This window comes from Delphinus delphis, chromosome 15 (genome assembly GCF_949987515.2).
Source record: "Delphinus delphis chromosome 15, mDelDel1.2, whole genome shotgun sequence".
Classification (NCBI taxonomy): Eukaryota; Metazoa; Chordata; class Mammalia; order Artiodactyla; family Delphinidae; genus Delphinus; species Delphinus delphis.
This window is the reverse complement of record NC_082697.1, coordinates 61,026,477-61,053,759: the sequence shown is the minus strand read 5'-3', so window position 1 is coordinate 61,053,759 and position 27,283 is coordinate 61,026,477. Positions and strand designations below refer to the sequence as shown.

Below are 27,283 nucleotides of genomic sequence, written 5' to 3'. Positions count from 1 at the left end.
GGGGTTATGTGCCCTTTGGCTTATTTCAACTGTTGGGAAAAACCCTTTGGTCAGTCTCTTCCTTCTAGCCTTCCCTTTCTGTGAAACTAAATTTCAGCCTTCCTTGAAAATGTAGTAGCTCCTGGGAATTCCTGCTTATGTAGGAAATGCTAAAGCATATATCAAACCTATGGTTTTCAGATTTCATATAATTTTCATCTAAAGTTAACAGTTAGTAATTGAATATGCATATTACATTAGGAAATAGGGGCCGGGGTGGGGAGCCCTTTAGAGACAAAGAAGAATTCTGATGAAGCAGACTGTGTTCCAGGACCCACTGCTTACACATTTATTCATAAATGGGCCTGTGGAGCAAGTGTTTTCTCTCCTCCGACTGAAAAATGCCTTAGAGACAACCAAGGCCACAGAGTGGAAAGGGAACTGACTTCTAGGCAGCTGGACAAACAAGGTTTCTAGCTTGGGTTCTTTCCCAAGGGTACCTTGGGAAAGACCTCATTCACTCTTCCCTTCAGTGAATACCAGCAAGAGCCCAGGATTTGTCTCTGTTTTCTCATCTTAAGTGAGGCATTTTGTCAGAAAGAATGTTAAAGTTCCTTCTAGCTCTTAAATTCCAAGTGTTTTTACACTGTACACAGTGTAGGGCATGAAGAGGAAACTGATACAAACTCTTGAGGCCCTTTGAGTTAGAGTTTTGAAAATCCCTGTAGCAGGAGAACTTTTGTTTAAGAGGTATATAATAAAAATAAGATTGGGTGAACCTATGAAAGCCCTTTACTACACTGAAATAATAAGGACAACACACCAAATAGAGAAAAGATCATTGACCCGTTCACTGGGTACTGTCTTTCAAACTCCCATCTACCATCTGTATACTAGAATTTCTTTGAAGCTCTTTCTCCCCATGATTTCTAGATGGTTAGATACCACTCAGTCTGTAGCAGAAGAAACTTGTACTCAGCCCTTTTTGTCCTCTATGTCTTAGTCCTCTGTTTGCATATTCATTGCTTTCGTGGTTCTGTGGCTCCGACTGGTGGCCTCTCACCTTCAGACCCCACCCCTGCTGCCCCACCCCCCATCTCAGAATGTTTCCCTACAGCCTGAGCCCCGCCCCTCTTACCATGGGGGCCCCTCACTCCCTCTCAGTGTTGACATCCCTTGTTTCTTTTTTATTGCCCCTGGTTCTACCGCAGGAATCTCCGTTTAGCTTTGACTGCTGCATTTTCCTGGGGAAATTTCCTTTTTTTTAGTTCTTGCTCTCTTCTTGGTTCTATAGCTTAGGAACTGACTTTACATCTGTGTCTTTATATTAACCAAATGACATCTCCACAATTTGCATATCCCTTAGCTTCTGGAAAGGACTATAAAAATTATCTAGTCTAGCTACCTTAATATCTTTCTTGTATTTGGGCAGAGTAAATGTTGGCAGATTGACTGTAGGTCTTGTGAGTTACATATATTTTAGAAGAAAAAGTGTTTTCCTGTGACACTTTTTAAACCATTGGAGTGATGAATGCACATAATTTTAAAAAATTCACATAGTACAGGAGAATATGAAATGAAGGGGGGAAAATCCTGGCTCCACACTCCCAGTTCTTTTTCCCAGTGGCAGCTACTGTTATCATTTTCTTCCTTATCTATTATCACTATACTTTTAAATTATACCTCTGTTTCTCATCTTCTTTGACTAATATATCTTGTTCACTTCTAAAACAATTAAAAATTTAATACGTATATATTCTGTCTCTCTATATCTTGTTCACTTCTAAAAAAGACTAAAAATTTAACACATATATATTCTGTCTCTCTGTCTCCCTTCTCTCTTTGGTTAGTGCTGTTAATTTATTTATTTTTACTACTTTTTTGTATCTGTACATTTGTGCTTTCTTGAGAACCTGATTCCAAGAGATGGTAATGGGTATACAGCATCTATAATATGACTGTGTAAATGCAGTATTCTGAAGAGAAAAAGTTGCATAATGGGGCGCACAGAGAAGAAAATGTATTCCTATGCCATTAAAGCTTTGCTACCCAAAGGAGAATCTCCCAAATATCCCAGCCTTTTGTGTGTAGATATTCTTTGAGGGAAGTAATCTTTTCCTTGAGTGATTTTTTTTTCTTTTTTGCGTATATAGTGTATGGTTAATAAACTCTGTAACAGTGTCTCTATTTTACCTTCATAATTGATAATGTTGCTTGAATATAGAATTCTAGATCCAAAATTTTATCCTTTCAGAACTTAAAATATGTTGCTTTCACCACTATAATCATTGATTTACTTTCCTGTTTTCCTTCAAGGCAGGTGCAATGTTTTCTCTGTCTTTATGTCCCTAGCACATAACCTAGAGTCTGACCCAGAGGATGTACTCAGATGTTTGGTGACTAAATGAATGAATAAATTCCTGAATGCCAGTCTCTGAGCTAGGTCTTTCATGTTTTATCTCATGTGATGCTCATAGCAGCACTGTGAGGGAGGTGAGGTTATCCCCATTTCACAGGACTGTTCCTGTTTTGATCACTGCTGAACTCCAAACAGGGCCAGGCATCTAGCAGCTGCTCCAAAAATTTTGGTTGACTGGATGAACAATCCAGAGTTTAAACTCAGGGAGATTAAACAATTCTCGACAAAGAACTGGGGCTTGAAACCAGGGTATCTGCAGAGCCCCGTTCTTTCCACTATCCATCATGCCCCCTATACCTTTTCCCAGGTCTGGTATGCAGCTTTATCCTCAAGGGAAGAAAGTACTCAAACAGATTGCATCTAGGTACATGCCAAATAGGGGACTATTGTCTTAACTGTAATCACCACACATCTAAGAAAACATCTAAGAGCTTGTGTCTTTTCATTTAAAAGTGATATCCTAGGGAGCAGAAGAGAGGCCCTTTTGAATTTCTGCTTTAAAGAATACCAAAACTTTTCATTACAGAAAAATTTCAAATATAAACAGAAGTAGAGAAAACAACACAACGAAGGCCTATCTAGCTATCACAAAGTGTCAACAGTCAGTGTGTGACCAGTCCTACTTAATCAGTACTCCTTCTCTCCCTCTCCCCTTCAGATAATTTTGAAATAAATCATAGACAGCAAATCATTTCAGTCATGAGTCTGAAGATCATGATAAAAAAGATAAGCAATCATTTTTAAACAAAACTACAGTACTTCTACCACATACAAAAATTAATAACAACTCTTTAATATCAGATATCTGGTGTTCAGATTTTCTGTTCACAAACTTTTTAAAATAAGTGTTTTGTTTGACCTCTAGTTTCTAAACAAATTCACGTATCACATTTGGTTGATGTGTCTCATTTCTGTCTTAATCTCTGAATTCCTTCTCTCTGTGAATTCTCCCCTACCCCCCACTCCTTTGCAGTAGATTTAAGAACCAAGTTGTTTGCTCTGTAGAAGTTCCCATATTCTGGAACATTCTTATAAGGTTGTATACCATGTTACCTTACTACTGTGTAATTAACTGGTAGTTAGATCGATACACTTGATCAGCTTCAGGGCTGAACTGAATGGCAAGACCATTTCCTAGATGATGTTGTATATTTCCTGTTGCATCACATTGGGTGACACAAAAAGTCTTCTTTTCTCTATTTTTGTGATAAGATTGATCAAGTGGGTTCAGATGTTGCTGGCCTGGTTCATCTAATATGAAGTTCCCCCAGCAGTTTTTCACCTGATGGTTTTAGTAGCCATTAATGATCAATGGCTAGATTCATTATTTCATGAAGGGTTGCAAAACGCTAATATTATAGTTTGTTACTTCTTTATTTATTATTCCAGGTGCTCTTATTTAAAATAAAACATTTCTTCTCATCATCTATTTGGTTACCTGCAGATATAGTTCATATAGAAAAAGCAGAACTAACTCTTTATTCTCACCCCCCAAAACACCTTTTTAAAACCAGTTTTCAGAAGAATTTGCTGGTTTCCTAGCACCTTCCGAAGGTGAGCAATGAGGTTTCTTTTGTTTGTTTGAATCATGGGTTTTTAAAATATATATATTTTATATATTTTAGTACATTACAGTTGCCATTCTTTTTGATGCTCTAATTATCTTGTTTCTGACTGGTGAGAACCATTTCCAGTTGTCTCTTGAGTCTTCTAATAGCCCAATAGTCTTTAATAGCTTCTTTGACTTCTGATGTTCTTTTTTTTTTTAATATTTACCTACTTACTTACTTACTTATTTATTTATGGCTGTGTCGGGTCTTCGTTGCGAGGGATTTTGTTGCAGCATGCGGGATCTTCATTGCAGCACGTGGGCTTCTCTCTAATTGTGTGTGGGCTCCAGAGCGCGTGGGCTCTGTAGTTGCGGCACACAGGCTCTCTAGTTGTGACTCACGTGCTCAGTAGTTGCAGTGCATGTAATTGCCCAGTAATTGCCCCACGGCATGTGGGATCTTAGTTCCCTGACCAGGGATTGAACCCACATCCGCTGCATTGGAAGGCAGATTGTTAACCATTGGACCACCATGACTTTTGATATTCTTGAGAAGATATTTCAGGCTCTCTCTGTACACTTCCTACCTTATATTTGGAATCAGCCATTTCTCCAAGGGCCCTGTTCCTTTTGATGGGAAATTGTATTTAGAAACCATAATCTGGGTTCAAAGGGTGTTTATTGATATTGGATTTGTCATTGTTTACAGCCTTTTTGAATGAAAAGAGCTAGCGTGAAAGTCTTCCCTCCATCCCTCCCTTCTTCCCTCCCTTCCTTTTTTTTTTTTTCAAGTAAATTTATACTGATATTTCCAATTCCAGTAGACCCCAGGACTTATTTAACTTCTTTTAATTTTGTTTCTCTTTTTTCTTAGGCTGAAAATTTTGGTTCCTAATGATAGTAAATTAATTATTTATTTGTAACTTTACTACCATGTATAGTAGTTTTATCCTGCCATATATAATAGTTTCAAAATAACTCTCAGTATTATTACTAATAATATAATTATTGAAAAGAATTTTATTTTTTTGCTGTCATTTTTGTCCTTAGAGCATAGTGATGAACAGTCAAATTACCTTATTTTAAAGCCACTTGAAATAATTCCTTTTTGTGTGGTTAAGCTGCCAACTCAGTAAACACTTAGGTTTGTTTTATTTTTACTTCTAATGATTCTCTTTTTAAAAATTTAACTTTGCCTTATAATTATGTAAAACATTTATGTGGTTCCACAGTCAAATCTACCAAGCCTCTCTCCCTGCCTCCTCCAACTTGTACCCGCCACTCTTGCCCAGCCTTATGGTGACCAGTTTTGTTGTCAGTATATCCTTCCATTATTACAAATATATAAACAACTATGTATGTGTGTGTGTGTGTGTGTGTGTGTGTGTGTGTGTGTATGTGTGTGTGTATACCCCCACCTCTTGTTAGATGGTAATGGACCGCATATACTTTTCCCCACCTTCCTTTTCTCACTTAGCTGTGTATCTTGGAAGTTACTCGTAGCCTCCTTCTCTTAAAATGTGATTCCTTACACTGCAAATGGTTTTACTGTTCTTCAGTCTCCTTAATAAAACATACTAACTAGCTAAACCTGGGTGTTTAATCCTAGTTTAAGTAATCAACCCTGTAGCAAAATTCATGAATGTTGTAGTAAGTTGCTTTGTGAAAAATTAGTGCATGACCAGTGCTCTTGTTCGGATGAATCATTCTTCCTTTAACCTCTCTCATCTTCTTATCTCTTTCTCTGTCTCCATCAGTATAAAGATATAAAGCTCACTGACACAGCATGCTTTTTGGAATATCTGCAGAACAATGAAAAACAAGAGAGAAAACTCATTTATGAAGCAGATTCTTCATTCCAGGCACTGTGCTAGATGCTTTACATCATTTAAAAAAATTCTCTAACAACTCAGTGAAACCCTTGGTTTATTCCTCATCTATCTATGAGAAAGTTGAGTCTCAGAGAAGCTAAACAATTTCACTGAAGTTACACAGGATTCTAACTTATACGCCTTTTGGATCCATAGCCCAGTGCATTAAGTTGCCTCTTAGAAACCTGGCACATCATCTACACCTAAGAGTGTGCGTGTTTGAAAAAGATGCTGTCTCATTTTAATAAATCAAGTTTTCTTTAAAAAACCAAAACCAAAAAAATCCTAGGTTGAAGAAGCCCTAAGGTTAAAACATCCAAATTTCAAACTTATTTCTTTGGGGAGAGGCTTAGATATCTAGTTCCATAGATCATCAGTGTAAGACTGTTAGATATCTAGTCCCATAGATCATCAGTGTAAGACTGTCGTTTTTTTCATTTTTTTTTTATAATTTTATTTATTTTTGGCTGCGTTGTGTCTTCATTGCTGCGCGCAGGCTTTTTCTAGTTGCGGCAAGTTGGGGCTACTCTTTGTTGTGGTGCATGGGCTTCTCATTGCAGTGGCTTATCTTGTTGTGGCGCATGGGCTCTAGGCGCGCAGGCTTAACTAGTTGCAGCATGCAGGCTCAGTAGTTGCAGCACGTGGGCTCAGTAGTTGTGGCATGCGGGCTCAGTAGTTGTGGCTCGCGGGCTGTAGAGCGCAGGCTCAGTAGTAGTGGCACATAGGCTTAGTTGCTCCTCGGCATGTGGGATCTTCCAGGACCAGGGATTGAACCCATGTCCCCTGCATTGGCAGGTGGATTCTTAACCACTGCACCACCAGGGAAGTCCCTAAATTTTTTTTAAAGAAACAGAAGTGACCCTGGGATGTACAAGCCAATATCAGAAGTACTGAGGTGTCATCCTTCAGATGCTCAGCTCTGGTCATCCCCTTAGTAGTGGCCTTTGGTGGATTGTTTGGTTGATTTTAAGTAGAGGGACTGCAGCACATCCAGAGGAAAGTGACTTAGTTATGAAAGGAAGGGGAGGTGTTGAGTCTGCTCAGCCTGGAACAGTAGCTGGAGGGAAAGGGCAGTAGGAACCACCATCAGGATTATGAAATGCCGTAATCAGAAAAGCAGTGGTCCTTTATCCTCGCAGAGGACTGAGGAAGAACCTTGAAGGGGATTAAGTAGCATTATTAGTCTTGTTTCTCTGATAAGAAAACTCAGAGAGGAGAAGTGTCTTGCTCCAGATCACAGAGCTGGTGCTGTCGTAGATGCTTTCGTGTTTTATAATAGCAGTGATATTTGAAAATTAATGTTTTCTTTCCACAGCTTCATGTTATTTATTTAATTAACCATAATTAAAAGTAATTATCTGTGTTTCTAATAATGTGTTATATTATTCGTTCTTTCTTCGTATGAGTATATATTTTTTTAATGATGCTAACAATTGAAATTGCCCTCAGCACACTTAGATGATAGGGAAGTGAAATGCTATTTTTCACATGTCTAAATACAAAACAGATTTCCTATTTGAGGTACTCAGGTCATGTGCAGTTAGGATTATTCCTATTTGTAGTATAGTTTTAGCTAAAATAAAGTGTGAAATATGTAAATCCTGTATTTAATTTCCAGGTGTAGAAATCTGGCAGTTCATTTTGCTGGCAGTTCTTTTTTGACACTTCATGCTTTTAAAAAATGCTGCTAGTACACTGTTAGCCAGCAGAAGCCAAAGGGCTTGTGTTTTGGGGGCTGGTGTGAGGATGCAGAGTGGCTGCTGTGACCCAACACCAAGTTTGTCATTGTACTGATAGGAGTTCCATGTTTAAATCCTGTCTACAGGTTTGACATTCATCCTTTTGTCCGTTCAAGGATCACTGAAGAAAAGATTTCATTTCATTCCGCTGCATCACTGGTAGTTCAGAAGCCAGATGCTTGCCAGATAGGAGCCTTCAGATCCTGCCTTTTGTGCCCCTTTTCCCCAAATGCAAAAGAACTAAAATCTGCTGTATATTTTTAAATCTCCACTTCCAATGTAGAACTAATTATAGAATATAAGTAATGGCTAAATGGATGTATACTATACAATTCTTCAAACTTTTCTATGTATTTAACGTTTTCCTAATGTTGGGGGAAAATGGAACTGTGCCTTCTAGAAACCTTGTATGTTTCCAACAGAGCAGGGCAGTTTGGGTGGTTCTTGATGATCTGCAGGTTCCAGGCACCTGTGAGCTAACAAATGGATGTCTAGGTGATGGCTTACCAGCCCCCCCACCCACCCACTGGGGGGCTGCGGGAACACTCCCCTCTTACCCTTCCAGCCATCACAGTCATGCTATTCAACCTACTCATGTTGCTCACACCTTCCTCTACTCTTCTTTCTCTTCCTCACCTCCTTTCCTGATGCTTTGCAAAGATTGGGACAACTACCTCTGAAGACTGGGATCAACACCATCTCTAAAAACGCGAACCTTTTGCCCACTGCAGGACAGGGAGGGAGCAGAGGAGGTACTGGCATTTAAGTGTCTGCCATGTGCCAGGCACTGTAACATGTGCTATTTTGTTTTCTTACTTAATCCTCACAATAACCTATTTTATAATTGAGGAGACTGAGACTCACAGAAGCTAAAGGAACTTGCCCTGAGTCTCAAAACCAGTAAATGACAGAACCCAGATTTTCATCCCAGATCCCGTTCATGCTCTTTCCAGAATGCCTGCTGTCTTCTCACATATCCATTTGTGATCCTTCCCCACCACCAGAAACGCCTTCTGACATGCTTTGCATGCCACATGGAATCCTTGGGATTTCTTTGCCTTGGGGACTCTATAGGAAGTAAAAAGATAAAGTTGGGAGTTGTTGTTTACTCATATTAACGTTCCAGCACCTAACAAATCATGCGTTATGGTCACTCAGAGAAAGGTTTAAATAAACAAGTGAACAAGAGAACCCATAATACACTAGGAACACGTCTTCCTACCCAGCTTCTGATTGGAGAAGGCCGTGCAGACTGCTTTTTCCCTTTTGAACAATATAAGGCCATGCTTGGAATACTTTCACTTGCTTTGCTAAAGGTCGGGCAGGGTGGAATGACATTCTTTTCATAATCATACCAGTATCCAGCTTATTTTATTGTCTTACCTGCTACTTAGAGTGAAAGAGCCATATGAAGGTGGGAGTAGACTGACTGTGGATGCCTTGGAAAATCTCAAGTCAGAAGTCCATTCATGCTTGCCTAATCACATATTTTAAGGGAAAGTAATTTAAAAGGAAGTCAAACTCATGTGATGCTACAGAAATCAGTATTCAGACCACCCTTTTTTGAGTGTTAATCAGTTGTCAAATAGTTGATGTAAAGAATCGAGGAATTCTTGGGAATGACCATGAGGTACATTAGTTCATCATCTTAAATGAATGATTCTAAATTCTTGGAAGGGATTAGTTTCTAGTTTGCTGTAGTCACAAATTACCCCCAGAAGGGTCTTCAAAAACCAAACCAGGATGCAAGAAGCATGTGGTTTCTTGGTGTCAGAACATCATCTGGTAGGTGGTCCTCTGTTCTCAGGGAGCTGAAATGATGTTCTCCATGTCAGGAGCAGCCCATCAGGAAGTACCTTGTTCTCTTCTCCTGGTAAAGCCATCCTAGTTGATTCGTCAGATCAAATTGTTAGTGCTAAAGCACTAAATGGAGATGATTTTGAAACTCGTACTCATTTGTATTAAAACAGTAGCCTTCTGTGTCTTTAAAAAACTGTTGCTAATGAATATGATAAAAGTGTCCACAGGTTCCAGTTCAGCCATAAATTTAATTTTGAATAACCATTAGCAATATTTGAGTCTGCAACCCTCATAGTAGCATCTTTCAGGATAAACATCTGTAATTGATTTCAGTGGCAATACTTCACCAAGTAATAAGAGTACTATATTTTATATTTTACCTTGTTTCAGTATAATCCGTTAATACTCATAAGAATAATATTTACTTTATTGATGCTACTTTAGAATCATAGCTATATTCTTTGATTCTTTCCAGTTGAAAAGCATAAATTCAGAGGTTTTGATTTGGGTCTTGTCTTTAATTTGTCATCTCATCATTAATTTGACTAAATATGTATTGTGAATGTCCATTTAGGATAGCTAAATTAGTGAATATAGTGATGCTATTAGAATTTAGAGTAGCATTGTCCACATGGTCACTAGGTTTCTTTCTGTTCTCTTCTTTCATCCCTAGTGTCTCTCCCTCCGTTAGCGCAGATCATTTGGCTACAGTGGGCATCAGATAAAGTTTGGGTGCCCAAGCAGAGAGGGAGAGTTGGATCCTTTCACGAGTAAGAAAACCCCACCTACCCCTTTCCTCTGTCATCATTTGTGAAACAGTAGTTTACTTCCAAATTTGAGCCTGTTCAGTTGACATTATGGAGTTTATTCCTTCTCAGGTTGGGTTTACTGGGTTTATGAGAAAACTAGAAACCACCAAGGATGACAATTTCCAAAGAGGTGAAATGTCTTCCAAAACATGTAGGATTAAGATACTCATGCTAGGGCTTCCCTGGTGGCGCAGTGGTTGGGAGTCCGCCTGCCGATGCGGGGGGCACGGGTTCGTGCCCCAGTCCGGAAGGATCCCGTATGCCGCGGAGCGGCTGGGCCCGTGGGCCGTGGCTGCTGAGCCTGCGCGTCCGGAGCCTGTGCTCCACGGCGGGAGAGGCCACAGCAGTGAGAGGCCCGCGTACCGCAAAAAAAAAAAAAGATACTCATGCTATAAAATTTGTTGTTTTTTAGGTAACTGTCTTTGAATTTTTTTCTTATGTGTCATTTCTACTTACAAATGCTAGTAACTATGGAATACTGCACTAATTCATGTGAATGGAAGCGGGGGCTGAAAATTAGATTGTAGGAGATTCTTTTTTTTTTTTTTGCGGTACGCGGGTCTCTCCCTGTTATGGCCTCTCCCGTTGCGGAGCACAGGCTCCGGACGCGCAGGCCCAGTGGCCATGGCTCACGGGCCCAAACGCTCCGCGGCATGTGGGATCTTCCCGGACCGGGGCACGAACCCGTGTCCCCTGCATCGGCAGGCGGACTCACAACCACTGCGCCACCAGGGAAGCCCCCCCCCCCCCCGCAGGAGATTCTTTTGTTTTTGTTTTTTTAATTGAGATATAGTTGATGTACAATAGCAGATACATTCTTTTAAGGAATGAGCGGCACCTATAACTGTGTGAACAACAGTGTTACCTGATAAAGCCACATACTTGTGGAGCTGGAAGGGACCTGGAGGTGATCTAGTCCACCCTCCACGATGTTACAAAGGAGAACTGGGGAGGGTGTGGTCAGAGAAACTGTGTCTTACTCAAGGTCACAAAGCCAATTAAGTAACAGAGCTGTGTATACCCATTTAACATAACCAGACAAGTAGTGATTTACTGTTGGCATAGTGGTTTGTCACACGTTAAGTGGATCTTTGTGAAGTCCTTGGCATTTTTTTTCTTTTAAAATATTTTCAATGAAATATTTGAGCATTGTTTTTTAAAGCCAAATAATATTTTTTAAAATTATAATAAAAAGCAGCAGTCCCCTGCCACCCACATTCTGTCCCTCAGAGGCAACCAGTTTCAACTCTTTCTTTTGATAATTTACCTTGTTTCCAAGTAATGTACTTATTGCCACTTCTTCATTTTTCTGTTTATCCATTGGCTTGCAAATACAGTAGTCTAGTCCATTTTTATGATCCTGTACTGTGTGCAAAACAAGAACTGCCTGTTGTTTTTAAAGTTTTCCTCAGCTCTCTATGTTGTCTCTGTTTCCTCAGACTTCTTCCTCTCTGAATATTGGTCTGTTTTGGTTTTTGTCTCTCGAAGCCTTTCTTCAAAAATGTGACTATTTGGGGGCATCCACTACTTAAGAAAGAACTAAAAAGGGATGCGAAGTTCTTGGAGGCAGAACTTACTGATGGTTTTGCTCTGTAGAGTGATGAGGTGAGAAGCTGGCTTTGTAATTATGTATCTTTTCTCTGAGGCTTATGCTTTTCTTTAGGGATTGTGCTTTTTGCGATCTACTTAAGAAATCTTTGGCTAAACTAGAGTCATAAGATTTTTTTTTCTATAAGTTTTATAGTGTTTTTTGGTTTTATGTTTAGGTATACGATCTATTTTGAGTTAATTTTTATGTACAGTGTGAGGCATGAGTACAAGTTCATTTTTTTGCATATAGCTGTCCATTTGTTCTGGCATCATTTTTTGAGAATACTGTCCTTTCTCTGTTCAATTACTGTACCTTGACTCCTTTGTCAAAAACTAGTTGGCCATATTTGTATGTGGTCTATTTCTAGATTCTGTTGTATTCCATTGATCTATATGTCTTTCCTTAGACCAGTTCCACATTGTCTTGATTTATAGTAAAGCTTTTTTTTTTTTTTTTTTTTTTGGTACATGGGCCTCTCACTGTTGTGGCCTCTCCCGTTGCGGAGCACAGGCTCCGAGCGTGCAGGCTCAGCGGCCATGGCTCACGGGCCCAGCCGCTCCGCGGCCTGTGGGATCTTCCTGGACCGGGGCATGAACCTGTGTCCCCTGCATCGGCAGGCGGACTCTCAACCACTGTGCCACCAGGGAAGCCCTATACTGAAGCTTTATAGTGAGTCTTGAAATCACATAGTAGATCCTTCAACTGTTTTCTTCTTTTTAAAAAGTGCTTATTCTTTTTTTTTTAATTTGTTTATTTTTGGCGGTGTTGGGTCTTTGTTGCTGCGCGTGGGCTTTCTCTAGTTGTGAAGAGCAGGGGCTACTCTTTGTTGTGGTGTGCAGGCTTCACATTGCAGTGGCTTCTCTTGTTGCAAAGCACAGGCTCTAGGCGCATGGGCTTCAGTAGTTGTGGCACACGGGCTCAGTAGTCGTGGCTCGTGGGCTCAGTAGTTGTGGTGCATGGGCTTAGTTGCTCCACGGCATGTGGGATCTTCCCGGACCAGGGCTCGAACCCATGTCCCCTGCATTGGTAGGTGGATTCTTAACCACTGTGCCACCAGGGAAGCCAAAACAATGCTTATTCTAATTCCTTCACTTTTCCACAGAAAGTTTAGAGTCAGTTTGTTGATTTGTACAAAAAGCTTGCTGGGACTTTGATGGGGATTGTGTTGAATCTATAATATCATTTTGGGGAGAATTAACTCTATTGAGTCTTCCCACTTATGAACATGGTGTATCTTTTCACTTATTTAGGTTTTCTTTGATTTCTCATATCGGAGTATTATATTTTCCATTATGCAAATTTTACATATGCTTTACTGAAGTTGCCCCTAAGTATTTTACTTTTCGATGCTATTGTAAGTCATATATTTTTAAAGTTCAATTTCCATTCATTCATTGCTAATAGAAAGAAATGCAGTTGATTTATCTATTTTGACCTTGTATCCTTGGATCTTACTAAATTCACTTATTAGTTCTAATAACTTTTTGTAGACTGTTTGGTATTTTCTGTTTAGACAATCATATCTGTAAAAAAAGGCAATCGTATTTATCTCTGTCCATTAGACCTTATGAATTTCATTTCTTTCTCTTGCCTTATTGCACTGGCAAGGGCCTCTAGTACAGTGTTGAATAAAAGTGGCAAGAGCCAACATCGGTGTCTTGTTCCTGATCTTAAGGCAAAAGCATTCAGCATTAAGTATGATACTAGCTGTAACGACTCAGTTCTTTTAGAAATTGATTTTCTGATTTGCAGCTTGGGGGAGATAAGCCTGACTGCTGGTGCTCTGGGTACTGATTGGTGGAAGGAAGCTGGAGACCTCACTTCTCAGTATGTGGAGGATGCTGCTTCCCCATTTAGAAAGTTCTTAAGTGCTTGATCCCACTCTCCACTGCTGGACTTGGTGCCTCTCTGAGGGGATCAGTTTCTCCAGAGATAAAACCTCCTGTCCAGCTCCTATTGGCCTCGGGGGAATGCTAGTCCCCTGGCTTCACAGGGATGGGGGTGAGGATCCTAGGACAGCCTTTCCCCCTGTTGGCGTAGCACAGTCCTTATCATCTTATCATCTGCTTCTTCCAGGGATCTGGTGCCTGTTATTTGCTGAGACTTTGCAGGGCTCTATCGGGTGCATCAGCTTTTTATATAGCACTTAGATTTCTGTTCCCCCTGTATTGCAACACTCTTTGGCACTCTTCTCCTTACTTGTCCTCTCCAGAGAGAGTGTCTCCAAGGTGAGCTGACATCCCGTCCTCTCCTGCTGCCTCTCCTGTTCTCTGTGCCTTTGTAAGGATATTTCTGTCTCTCTACAGATAAATACCTGCGTTCAATTGGTCGTGTTTAACTTCCTGGAAATTTTTAAAAAGCAGTTTATTTTCTAAAGTAGTTGGGCTTTTGGTATGGGGAGGAGTCGTTTTGGTTTGATTGTATTACTGGCATGATTAGTAAATCCTTTCATTGGAGCCAAAAGTAAATTTTAGTTGCAAAATTAAATTTCATCCTAGCCTCTGAAAATTTCAGATGTTCTGAATTCAGCTCCAATTAATTGTATGTTGAGTGTAGGTTCTTAAATTTAGGAATTTGTATTAATGTCTTTCATGTTTGTTATTGATTAATCTTTTCTGTGTTGAATTAAAGTGAGTTAGCAATAAGGGATTGTTTAACCAGGTTCAAACCACATTCTTATAAAAAGTTCTTCTGATTGAATGCCATGGTTTCTTTGTAACCCAGAACCAAGTTTTCTCTCCTTTAGGCTAATTTATAAATAAACTGAGTAGTCACATATACAACACATTTGTATATTCTCTCCACCTCCCACCATTCATTCCACAAGAGATGTTCTTTACTCCTGGGTACTATCATACAGACATGCCGTACTTAATGTTGATTTTGCTTTTCAAACTCAACTTCTTTATTGGAAATAAGAATCACAGTTGATCAGCCATCTCTAAGGAATTGCCTTCTGAATTGGGCCTAGGCTATCTGACATCCTCCCCTCATCCATCCAGACCGTGCCCAAAAACACAGGAACAGTCATGCTCGTGGAATTTGAATTCAGCATGAGAGTTTGTGAAAACAATAAAAATGCACTTCCTAGCTCCCACTTCCCCAGATTTTTCCAGTTCATTTTGCCCTGGGAAGATGGGGTGGGGAGCAAGGCTGTGAAGCGTTTCAAAGAGCACTCGGCTTGGAGGACACCCTCAGATCTACCAGACCAGCCACACAACCTGGGGGAAGTCACTCATTCTGAGGATGAGGTTTCTTGCCTGTAAAATGGGAGTGAAAACACATGTTCAGCTTCAAATGATTATAGACAAGTATCAAATGAGAGAATTTTGTAAACTGGGCGGCCCTTTAAAATGAAAGGTGGTTATTATTTTATCCAGCAGCATGAACTTCCCAGCCAACTAAAGGACTTATTCTGTCTTTAAGACTTACTTGAAAGCTACGGGACTAAAAACCATGTGGTTCTGGCATAAGGGAAGACAAATAGATGATGACACAGAATAGAGTCCAGTTTGTGGTCAGTTGATTTCCAATAGGGTTGCCATTCACCAGTTCCTCCCCGGCATCTCTGGGGACATTTATGTGTTATTCCAAATCATGAGAAATATCAGTTGAGAAATTAAGATAAAGGGGCAAAATCTGTGGGAATTAAACTTTAACCATCAGCATAGGCATTACTAGTTCAAAGGAATTCTCTGACATAAGGTTGAAAGCAAGCATGGAATCACTGTCAAAGGTTACGGTCAACATTTCTGAAATCAGGACAGGAGCAGGTAGGAGAGAAAGGGCCACAATCAAATCAGTCATTCTTGCTTGTCACTGTTGCCATGTTGTTAAGTGTGTGTTTGTGGCCTTGTCTGCTACTAACAGTGAATCATTCTTGTAAATAAGAATATATTAACGAGATTACATACAGCAGTACACTTTATAAAAATCCTGCGAATCTTGTTCCAAGAAGTAAGTTTCGGAAGCAGTCCTTAAATTGGCAGTTTTGAAACATGTACCGTTAACCTTGCTAAGATATCCGAATGTTACGTTGTCTTAATAGAATCCAATAGTGTTTCAGTGTTTGAATATTTGCTGTAGGCTACAGTTCTTGGTAAATACTTTTATAGACGAAATTCAGAGACAAAATGTAAATGTCACTGTGGAATACTCCAGTGTAAAATCATTCGATCTAAAATCTGAATTAGGACAAGCGGTATCAGTTTTAACAGCAAAACGAAAATCAAGGCAAGCAGACAAAATATTTTCATCTCTAAAAAAGGAAATGAGGGACTTCGTTGGTGGTCCAGTGGCTAGGGCTCCGCACTCCCAATGCAGGGAGCCTGGGTTCGATCCCTGGTCGGGGAGGTGGATCCCACATGCTGCAACTAAGGATCCCGTATGTCGCAACTGAAGATCCCGCATGCCACAACTAAAAAAAAATTTTTTTAATAAAAAAGGAGATGAGCTAATATAAAGCAATATGTAGTTTAACACCCAACTTGTATTTGCTTTGGAAACACTCGGAACAGTTTGATCAACATCAGCATAACATGAGAGAATCTTTTCTCTATCTGGAATATTGTCTTGTGACAAATATTAATGCTTGTGTGTTTTAAAATCTCATTTAAGAATAACTTTAAATAATAAACATCTGTGACATCTTTCAATTTTTAACTGATATTTATTGGCCATCCACTTAGTGTTAATGTTTTATTCTTTTAATGTTTTCTGTTATCAAATGTCTGTATCAGGTAGAGATTATTTTTACATGTTTTTGAAATATATAATTTTGTCATAGTATATTGGTTCATAATAATAGTAACCCAGGGACTTCTCTGGTGGCGCAGTGGTTAAGAATCTGCCTGCCAGTACAGGGGATAGGGGTTTGAGCCCTGGTCCGGGAAGATCCCACATGCCACACAGCAACTAAGCCCTTGTGCCACAACTACTGAGCCTGCGCTCTAGAGCCCACAAGCCATAACTACTGAAGCCCGCATGCCTAGAGCCTGTGCTCCTCAATAGGAGAAGACACCATAATGAGAAGCCTGCACACTGCAACGAAGAGTAGCCCCCGCTCGCCACAACTAGAGAAAGCCCACGCCCAGCAAAAAAAAAGTAACCCATACATTTATTATTATACCTTACTTTACCGAGCTAACCCCTAAAATTTTATTTATTTATTTATTTATTTATTTTTGGCTGCGTTGGGTCCTCGTTGCTGCGTGTGGGTTTTCTCTAGTTGCGGCGAGCGGGGGCTACTCTTCAGTGCAGTGCACGGGTTTCTCACTGCGGTGGCTTCTCGTTGCGGAGCACGGGCAGCAACGTCCGTTGGGAAATATAGGGTGTATGGGGGCAGATAAGCCCACCACTGGGACAGTGGACTAGGTGGAAGAGTGCATGTCATGGAATTCATTAAAGTGAACAGATACTGTCTTTGCAACTTGACTGCCTTGTGGAAGATAAAGCTAGAAAAGCCGACGGGGACCCAGATGACAGAGGGTCCTGGTTGCTGTGCCAAGCAGTTAAAATTCAGGTTGGCGGTAGAGAGCCGTGGAAGTCTTGCAGCTGGGAGTATCTGATCAAATCTCTGCTTTGGAAGAAGTTTGCTAACATTGGGAGGAATGGGTTTGAAGGGCAAGGGAGGCTGGGAAGAGTAGGACAGGGGGGACTAGCCAATTAGGATCCTGTTTTAAGAGTCAAGGGGCAAGATAGGAAGAGCGCCCGACAGCAGCGTGAGGAAAGAGCTGGAATGGTGGCTGAGAGTAAAACGAGCAGGACTGGAGGGCATTTGGAGGTGTGGCCCATGGGAGGTGCTCATCATGTGGGTAGAATATTGGTTAAATGAGGGGATGAGCTGACGGGCTCAGGCACTGAAGAATGAAGAGGCACAGATGCCGACTCCGAGGGATCCTTTCCAGCCTGGCTGTCTGGAAAGGGACTCTTGTATCAGATGAGACATTCTGTTAATGGGTCAAGGCAGCTTCTTCCACGTATCTCTAGGCTGGCGATATACTTATTAGTCATGTGTAAGCACACACAGAGTTCAGTCCTAGATTGTGCCACAGCAAGCAGGCATCAGAAGATATTCCTTGAGGGAATTCCCTGGTTGCCCAGTGGTTAGCACTCCGCGCTTCCACTGCAGGGAGCATGGGTTCAATCTCTGGTCGGGGAACTAAGATCCCGCGTGCCGCGCAGTGCAGCCAAAAAAATTAAATTAGAAAAAAAGAAGATAATCCTCAATGAAATTTACTTTTCCTTATTTGTTTAAACATCATGCTTCCTCCAGTTTGTTTTGTTTTGTTTTGCTTTTAACTTGGAAATAATTTCAAACTCTGTAAAAGTCACAAATATTACAAAGAACACCCATATATTCTTTATCCGGCTACCCTGATTGTTAACATTTTGCTGTTTTTTGCTTTGTGTGCATACGCTCTCTCTTCCACCCTTCCCCTTCCTCTCTCTGTATATAAACACTCTGTGTTGCCTTCTCTCCCTTTTTCTCTCCATACCGCAGCCCCCAACACACTTGTTTTTTTCTGAACCATCTAAGAGGAAGTTAGATACATCATGGTCCTTAATAGTTTCTTGTATAACTGTAGTATAGTTATCAACCTCGGTAATTTAACATTGATATAATACTGTAATCTACTGTTTATATCGCATTTTATTATTTGATCCAATATTATCTTTATGGCTTTTCCCTCTAGTATAAGATCCAGTCTGTCATAATGTGTTGCAGCTAGTTTTCAATGTCTCTTTGGTCTTTTTTATGACAACAACATTTTTGAAGGACACCAGCCCCTCACCCCACTTTTTTTCAGTAAGGTGTTTTTCCTTTGGGTTTGTCTGATGTTTCTTCATGATTATGGTCAGGTTATACAGTCCTGAGTAGAATGTGCAAAAGTGATGCTATGTCCTTCTCAGGATATCAGTCTCAGGAGAGACACTTTAAGACCATGCAAATAGCCTACTCTTCATCAAAATATCTCCCCTGATTTAGCACCTCTTGATGATTTTTGCGTCAGTCATTCTTCACGTGATGGTTGCCAAAGGATGATTTGCCAACTCCATCTCTCTCTCCACCGTTACCATTTCCTAGTCAGCATTCAACCAGGACTAAGAGCTCTCCCTCCTCTCTCTGTCTCTCTGTATTATGTATCGGTATAGATCCATGGATTCCTGTTTTTTTCAATGGTTTAGAATTTATTATTGCCCCCTAATTATTTTGGTGCTCAAATATTTGGCCAGTGGGAGCCCTTTCCACCTGGTTCCTACATCCCTGTGACATGCCCCGTCATTTCTTGAGCAGTTTCCTACTTTCTGGTATTGCAAGATGTTCTGGACTCATTTTGTGCCTCTTTTACCCCAGCCCTGTAATCAAGCACTTCTTCGAGGAGCCCTGTGTTTTTTCAGTGGGGTATGGTTTAGACATTAAAATCTGGACACTAGATGTGCTTATGGCCATGAGGTTTTTTGTTTTTTGTTTTTGTTTTTTAGGTCCTTTCAGTGGGCAGAGCTGGGAAATAGGGGCATGGATATATATAGATACTTCCCATACATCTATGCGTACACATAAATGTGCACACATACACACATACTTATTTTAGAAATCCCAAGCCCGGACCTATATCTCCAGTTCCATTACATCCCCACAGCGTTCTCCCTTGCCTTCCCCCATATCTGTCTTCCGACTACATGAATACATTTACTAATTTGCTGAGCATTATCATGTATCCAAATATTTTCAGAATTGCTTCACTCATTCAACTACAGAAGCAAACCTACTAAATAGTTCAGGATTTTTTTTTTTGGTATTCCCCCCGACATTTCACCCAAGACTGGAATAAATTGCCCTTTTGCACTTTGCTTTCTTCACTGGAAATAATTTCATATCTGTTCTTTGAGATCTTCATTCTTTCTTGTAACTGCTTAGTTACATTGGCTGTACATCGCATAGTTTTTTCAACCAATTTCCTATGCTTAGACATTTAGGAACTTGGCAATAATATATCATAACAACAAATAAAGCTGCAGTGAGTAATCTTGTACATAAGTATTTTTGCATTGTTGGAGGTGCATCTTCTGAATTCCTAGAAGTGGGATTGCTGGCTCAAAGAGTAAATGGATATAAAGTTTTGTTAAATAGTGCCACATTCCCTTCTGTAAGAGTGAGTTGTACCATTTTTCATTGTCACCAGCAATGTATGAGTGCCTATTTCCCCACTCTCAACAACAGAATATTTCATCAATCTTTTGGATATTTTTGCCAATCTAGTGGGTGAGAAATGGTATTTCAGTATCATTTTATTTTGCATCATGAATGGAATTGAACATCTTTTCATGTGTTTAAGGGGTGTGTGTGTGTGTGTATGTGTGTGCGTGTGTGTGTGTGTGTGTGTGTGTGTGTGTGTGTGTGTGTGGTGAGCTATTTATTCATAGCTTTGCCCATTTTCCTGTAGGATTTTGGGGTTTTTTTCTTCAATTTTGAGTGTTACTTGTGTATTAGGGACATTAGCCCTTTATCTGTGATATATGTTACAAATATTTTCTCCTGGTTTGTCATTTGACTTTGCTCATGTTATTGATAGCCATGCAAAAGATTTTTATGTGGTCAAATTTATAAATCTTCTTATAAATTTGGATTGTGAGTTATAGTAAAGCCTTTTTCGACACCCAGGTTTTAGAGGAATTCTTCCATGTTTTCCTTCAGTATTTGTATAGTTTCATTTTTCACATTTAGATATCTAATCCATTTTGGCGTTTTTTTCTTTTTTATGGGTGAAGGATGGGCCTAACTTATCTTTTTCCTGTTGTCCCACCACCATTTTTTTGGAAGTTCATCTCTGCCCCGGTAATTTGAGATACCACCTTTATCATCTGCTAGATTCCTATGTGCAGTTGGGGCTATTTCAGGACTTTGTATTTCTTGAAGTACTTTGAATGCTGGTGGTTCCAGCTGAGTTTTCATTAAACATTTACATCTCAGAGGCTGCGACGTTCCAGGGTTTACAGCACAGAGGAATATTTAGGCCTCTTACCCTTTCACAATGGATAGGTGTGTCCTTACTATTTTCTTACTTAACACTTTCTGAATTTTCCAAATTTTCTGAAACCAGCTGAAAATTGTTTTAGTCTTTAAGAAAATTTTAAAGGTATTATCAGTTTTTAAACAGTGAACTTCAGCATGAATTTCTTTTTTTTTTTCATTTTAACATCTTTATTGGAGTATAATTGCTTTACAATGGTATGTTAGTTTCAGCTAGTTAGTTTCAGCTATGTTAGTTTCAACAAAATGAATCAGTTATATATATACATATGTTCCCATATCTCTTCCCGCTTGCATCTCCCTCCCTCCTACCCTCCCTATCCCACCCATCCAGGTGGTCACAAAGCACCGAGCTGATCTCCCTGTGCTATGCGGCTGCTTCCCACTAGCTATCTACCTTACGTTTGGTAGTGTATATACGTCTATGCCTCTCTCTCGCTTTGTCACCGTTTACCCTTCCCCCTCCCTATAGCCTCAAGTCCATTCTCTAGTAAGTCTGTGTCTTTATTCCTGTTTCACCCCTAGGTTTTTCATGACATTTTTTTTCTTAAATTCCATATATATGTGTTAGCATACGGTATTTGTCGCTCTTTTTCTGACTTACTTCACTCTGTATGACAGACTCTAGGTCTATCCACCTCATTACAAATAGCTCAATTTCGTTTCTTTTTATGGCTGAGTAATATTCCATTGTATATATGTGCCACATCTTCTTTATCCATTCATCTGTTGACGGACACTTAGGTTGTTTCCATCTCTGGGCTATTGTAAATAGGGCTGCAATGAACATTTTGGTACATGACTCTTTTTGAATTATGGTTTTCTCAGGGTATATGCCCAGTAGTGGGATTGCTGGGTCATATGGTAGTTCTATTTGTAGTTTTTTAAGGAACCTCCATACTGTTCTCCACAGTGGCTGTATCAATTTACATTCCCACCAACAGTGTAAGAGGGTTCCCTTTTCTCCACACCCTCTCCAGCATTTATTGTTTCTAGATTTTTTGGTGATGGCCATTCTGACTCGTGTGAGATGATATCTCATTGTAGTTTTGATTTGCATTGCTCTAATGATTAGTGATGTTGAGCATTCTTTCATGTGTTTGTTGGCACTCTGTATATCTTCTTTGGAGAAATGTCTATTTAGGTCTTCTGCCCATTTTTGGATTGGGTTGTTTGTTTTTTTGTTATTAAGCTGCATGAGCTGCTTATAAATTTTGGAGATTAATCCTTTGTCAGTTGCTTCATTTGCAAATATTTTCTCCCATTCTGAGGGTTGTCTTTTGGTCTTCTTTATGGTTTCCTTTGCTGCGCAAAAGCTTTTAAGTTTCATTAGGTCCCATTTGTTTACTTTTGTTTTTATTTCCATTTCTCTAGGAGGTGGGTCAAAAAGGACCTTGCTGTGATTTATGTCATAGAGTGTCCTGCTTATGTTTTCCTCTAAGAGTTTGATACTTTCTGGCCTTACATTTAGGTCTTTAATCCATTTTGAGCTTATTTTTGTGTATGGTGTTAGGGAGTGATCTAATCTCATACTTTTACATGTAGCTGTCCAGTTTTCCCAGCACCACTTATTGAAGAGGCTGTCCTTTCTTCACTGTACATTCCTGCCTCCTTTATCAAAGATAAGGTGACCATATGTGCGTGGGTTTATCTCTGGGCTTTCTATCTTGTTCCATTGATCTATATTTCTGTTTTTGTGCCAGTACCATACTGTATTGATTACTGTAGCTTTGTAGTATAGTCTGAAGTCAGGAAGCCTGATTCCTCCAGCTCCGTTTTTCGTTCTCAAGATTGCTTTGGCTATTCGGGATCTTTTGTGTTTCCACACAAATTGTGAAATTTTTTGTTCTAGTTCTGTGAAAAATGCCAGTGGTAGTTTGATAGGGATTGCATTGAATCTGTAGATTGCTTTGGGTAGTAGAGTCATTTTCACAATGTTGATTCTTCCAATCCAAGAACATGGTATATCTCTCCATCTATTTGTATCATCTTTAATTTCTTTCATCAGTGTCTTATAATTTTCTGCATACAGGTCTTTTGTTTCCTTAGGTAGGTTTATTCCTAGATATTTTATTCTTTTTGTTGCAATGGTAAATGGGAGTGTTTTCTTGATTTCACTTTCAGATTTTTCATCCTTAGTGTATAGGAATGCCAGAGATTTCTGTGCATTAATTTTGTATCCTGCTACTTTACCAAATTCATTGATTAGCTCTAGTAGTTTTTTGGTAGCATCTTTAGGATTCTCTATGTATAGTATCATGTCATCTGCAAAGAGTGACAGCTTTACTTCTTCTTTTCCGATTTGTATTCCTTTTATTTCCTTTTCTTCTCTGATTGCTGTGGCTAAAACTTCCAAAACTATGTTGAATAAGAGTGGTGAGAGTGGGCAACCTTGTCTTGTTCCTGATCTTAGTGGAAATGCTTTCAGTTTTTCACCATTGAGGATGATGTTGGCTGTGGGTTTGTCATATATGGCCTTTATTATGTTGAGGAAAGTTCCCTCTGTGCCTACTTTCTGCAGGGTTTTTATCATAAATGGGTGTTGAATTTTGTCAAAAGCTTTCTCTGCATCTATTGAGATGATCATATGGTTTTTCTCCTTCAATTTGTTAATATGGTGTATCACGTTGATTGATTTGCGTATATTGAAGAATCCTTGCATTCCTGGAATAAACCCCACTTAATCATGGTGTGTGATCCGTTTAATGTGCTGTTGGATTCTGTTTGCTAGTATTTTGTTGAGGATTTTTGCATCTATGTTCATCAGTGGTATTAGCCTGTAGTTTTCTTTCTTTGTGACATCCTTGTCTGGTTTTGGTATCAGGGTGATGGTGGCCTCGTAGAATGAGTTTGGGAGTGTTCCTCCCTCTGCTATATTTTGGAAGAGTTTGAGAAGGATAGGTGATAGCTCTTCCCTAAATGTTTGATAGAATTCGCCTGTGAAGCCATCTGGTCCTGGGCTTTTGCTTGTTGGAAGATTTTTAATCACTGTCTCAATTTCAGTGCTTGTGATTGGTCTGTTCATATTTTCTGTTTCTTCCTGATTCAATCTTGGCAGGTTGTGCCTTTCTAAGAATTTGTCCATTTCTTCCAGGTTGTCCATTTTATTGGCATAGAGTTGCTTGTAGTAATCTCTCATGATCTTTTGTATTTCTGCAGTGTCAGTTGTTACTTCTCCTTTTTCATTTCTAATTCTATTGATTTGAGTCTTCTCCGTTTTTTTTTTGATGAGTCTGGCTAATGGTTTATCAATTTTGTTTATCCTTTCAAAGAACCAGCTTTTAGTTTTATTGATCTTTGCTATCGTTTCCTTCATTTCTTTTTCATTTATTTCTGATCTGATTTTTATGATTTCTTTCCTCCTGCTAACTTTGGGGTTTTTTTGTTCTTCTTTCTCTAATTGCTTTAGGTGCAAGGTTAGGTTGTTTATTCGACATGTTTCCTGTTTCTTAAGGTAGGATTGTATTGCTATAAACTTCCCTCTTAGAACTGCTTTTGCTGCATCCCATAGATTTTGAGTCGTCGTGTCTCCATTGTCATTTGATTTCCTCTTTGATTTCTTCAGTGATCACTTCGTTATTAAGTAGTGTATTGTTTAGCCTCCATGTCTTTGTATTTTTTACAGATCTTTTCCTGTAATTGATATCTAGTCTCATAGCGTTGTGGTCGGAAAAGATACTTGATACAATTTCAATTTTCTTAAATTTACCAAGGCTTGATTTGTGACCCAAGATATGATCTATCCTGGAGAATGTTCCATGAGCACTTGAGAAAAATGTGTATTCTGTTGTTTTTGGATGGAATGTCCTATAAATATCAATTAAGTCCATTTCGTTTAATGTATCATTTAAAGCTTGTGTTTCCTTATTTATTTTCATTTTGGATGATCTGTCCATTGGTGAAAGTGGGGTGTTAAAGTCCCCTACTATGAATGTGTTACTGTTGATTTCCCCTTTTATGGCTGGCTGTATTTGCCTTATGTATTGAGGTGCTCCTATGTTGGGTGCATAAATATTTACAATCGTTATATCTTCTTCTTGGATCGGTCCCTTGATCATTATGTAGTGTCCTTCTTTGTCTCTTCTAATAGTCTTTATTTTAAAGTCTATTTTGTCTGATATGAGAATTGCTACTCCAGCTTTCTTTTGGTTTCCATTTGCATGAAATACCTTTTTCCATCCCCTTACTTTCAGTCTGTATGTGTCTCTAGGTCTGAAGTGGGTCTCTTGTAGACAGCAAATATATGTGTCTTGTTTTTGTATCCATTCAGCCAATCTGTGTCTTTTGGTGGGAGCATTTAGTCCATTTACATTTAAGGTAATTATCGATATGTGTGTTCCCATTCCCATTTTCTTAATTGTTTTGGGTTCGTTATTGTAGGTCTTTTCCTTCTTTTGTGTTTCTTGCCTAGAGAAGTTCCTTTAGCAGTTGTTGTAGAGCTGGTTTGGTGGTGCTGAACTCTCTCAGCTTTTGCTTGTCTGTAAAGGTTTTAATTTCTCCATCAAATCTGAATGAGATCCTTGCTGGGTAGAGTAATCTTGGTTGCAGGTTTTTCTCCGTCAACACTTTCAATATGTCCTGCCACTCCCTTCTGGCTTGCAGAGTTTCTGCTGAAAGATCAGCTGTTAACCTTATGGGGATTCCCTTGTGTGTTATTTGTTGTTTTTCCCTGGCTGCTTTTAATATGCTTTCTTTGTATTTAATTTTTGACAGTTTGATTAATATGTGTCTTGGCGTATTTCTCCTTGGATTTATCCTGTATGGGACTCTCTGTGCTTCCTGGACTTGATTAACTATTTCCTTTCCCATATTAGGGAAGTTTTCAACTATAATCTCTTCAAATATTTTCTCAGTCCCTTTCTTTTTCTCTTCTTCTTCTGGAACCCCTATAATTCGAATGTTTGTGCGTTTAATGTTGTCCCAGAGGTCTCTGAGACTGTCCTCAGTTCTTTTCATTCTTTTTTCTTTATTCTGCTCTGCAGTAGTTATTTCCACTACTTTATCTTCCAGGTCACTTATCCGTTCTTCTGCCTCAGTTATTCTGCTATTGATCCCATCTAGAGTATTTTTCATTTCATCTATTGTGTTGTTCATCATTGTTTGTTTCATCTTTAGTTCTTCTAGGTCCTTGTTAACTGATTCTTGCATTTTGTCCATTCTATTTCCAAGATTTTGGATCATTTTTACTATCGTTATTCTGAATTCTTTTTCAGGCAGACTGCCTATTTCCTCTTCATTTGTTAGGTCTGGTGGGTTTTTATCTTGCTCCTTCATCTGCTGTGTGTTTTTCTGTCTTTTCATTTTGCTTATCTTACTGTGTTTGGGGTCTCCTTTTTGCAGGCTGAAGGTTCGTAGTTCCTGTTGTTTTTTGTGTTGGTCCCCAGTGGCTAAGGTTGGTTCAGTGGGTTGTGTAGGCTTCCTGGTGGAGGGTACTAGTGCCTGTGTTCTGGTGGATGAGGCTGGATCTTGTCTTTCTGGTGTGCAGGTCCACGTCTGGTGGTGTGTTTTGGGGTGTCTGTAGACTTATGATGATTTTGGGCAGCCTCTCTGCTAATGGGTGGGGTTGTGTTCCTGTCTTGCTAGTTGTTTGGCATAGGATGTCCAGCAGTGTAGCTTGCTGGTCGTTGAGTGAAGCTGGGTGCTGGCGTTGAGATGGAGATCTCTGGGAGATTTTCGCCGTTTGGTATTATGTGCATCTGGGAGGCCTCTTGTGGACCAGTGTCCTGAAGTTGGCTCTCCCACCTCAGAGGCACAGCACTAACTCCTGGCTGCAGCACCAAGAGCCTTTCATCCACACCGCTCCTTAATTTGGGATGATTCGTTGTCTATTCATGTATTCCACAGATGCAGGGTACATCAAGTTGATTGTGGAGCTTTAATCCGCTGCTTCTGAGGCTGCTGGGAGAGATTTCCCTTTCTCTGCTTTGTTCTCACAGCTCCCAGGGGCTCAGCTTTGGATTTGGCCCCGCCTGTGCGTGTAGGTCGCCGGAGGGCGTCTGTTCTTTGCTCAGACAGGACGGGGTTAAAGGAGCCGCTGATTCGGAGGCTCTGGCTCACTCAGGCCGGGGTAGGGAGGGTCACGGAGTGCGGGGCGGGCCTGCGGCGGCAGAGGCCAGCATGACGTTGCTAGCCTGAGGCGCGCCGTGCGTTCTCCCGGGGTAGTTGTCCCTGGATCCCGGGACCCTGGCAGTGGCGGGCTGCACAGGCTCCCCGGAAGGGGGTGTGGATAGTGACCTGTGTTCGCACACAGGCTTCTTGGTGGCGGCAGCAGCGGCCTTAGCGTCTCATGTCTGTCTCTGGGCTCCGCACTTTTAGCCGCCCCTCGCGCCCGTCTCTGGAGCTCTCTTAAGCAGCGTTCTTAATCCCCTCTCCTCGTGCACCAGGAAACAAAAAGGGAAGAAAAAGTCTCTTGCCTCTTCGGCAGGTCCAGACTTTTCCCCAGACTCCCTCCCGGCTAGCCGCGGTGCACTAACGCCCTGCAGGCTGTGTTCA

The 27,283-nt window shown here is 40.1% G+C and overlaps 1 protein-coding gene across 2 annotated transcripts in view; it reads left to right on the top strand.

Annotated features, from left to right (window-relative positions):
• The window catches only part of PARN (poly(A)-specific ribonuclease), a 167,762-nt gene that overhangs the window by 121,411 nt on the left and 19,068 nt on the right, over positions 1 to 27,283 (top strand). The gene's annotated exons all lie outside the window — the stretch shown is intronic.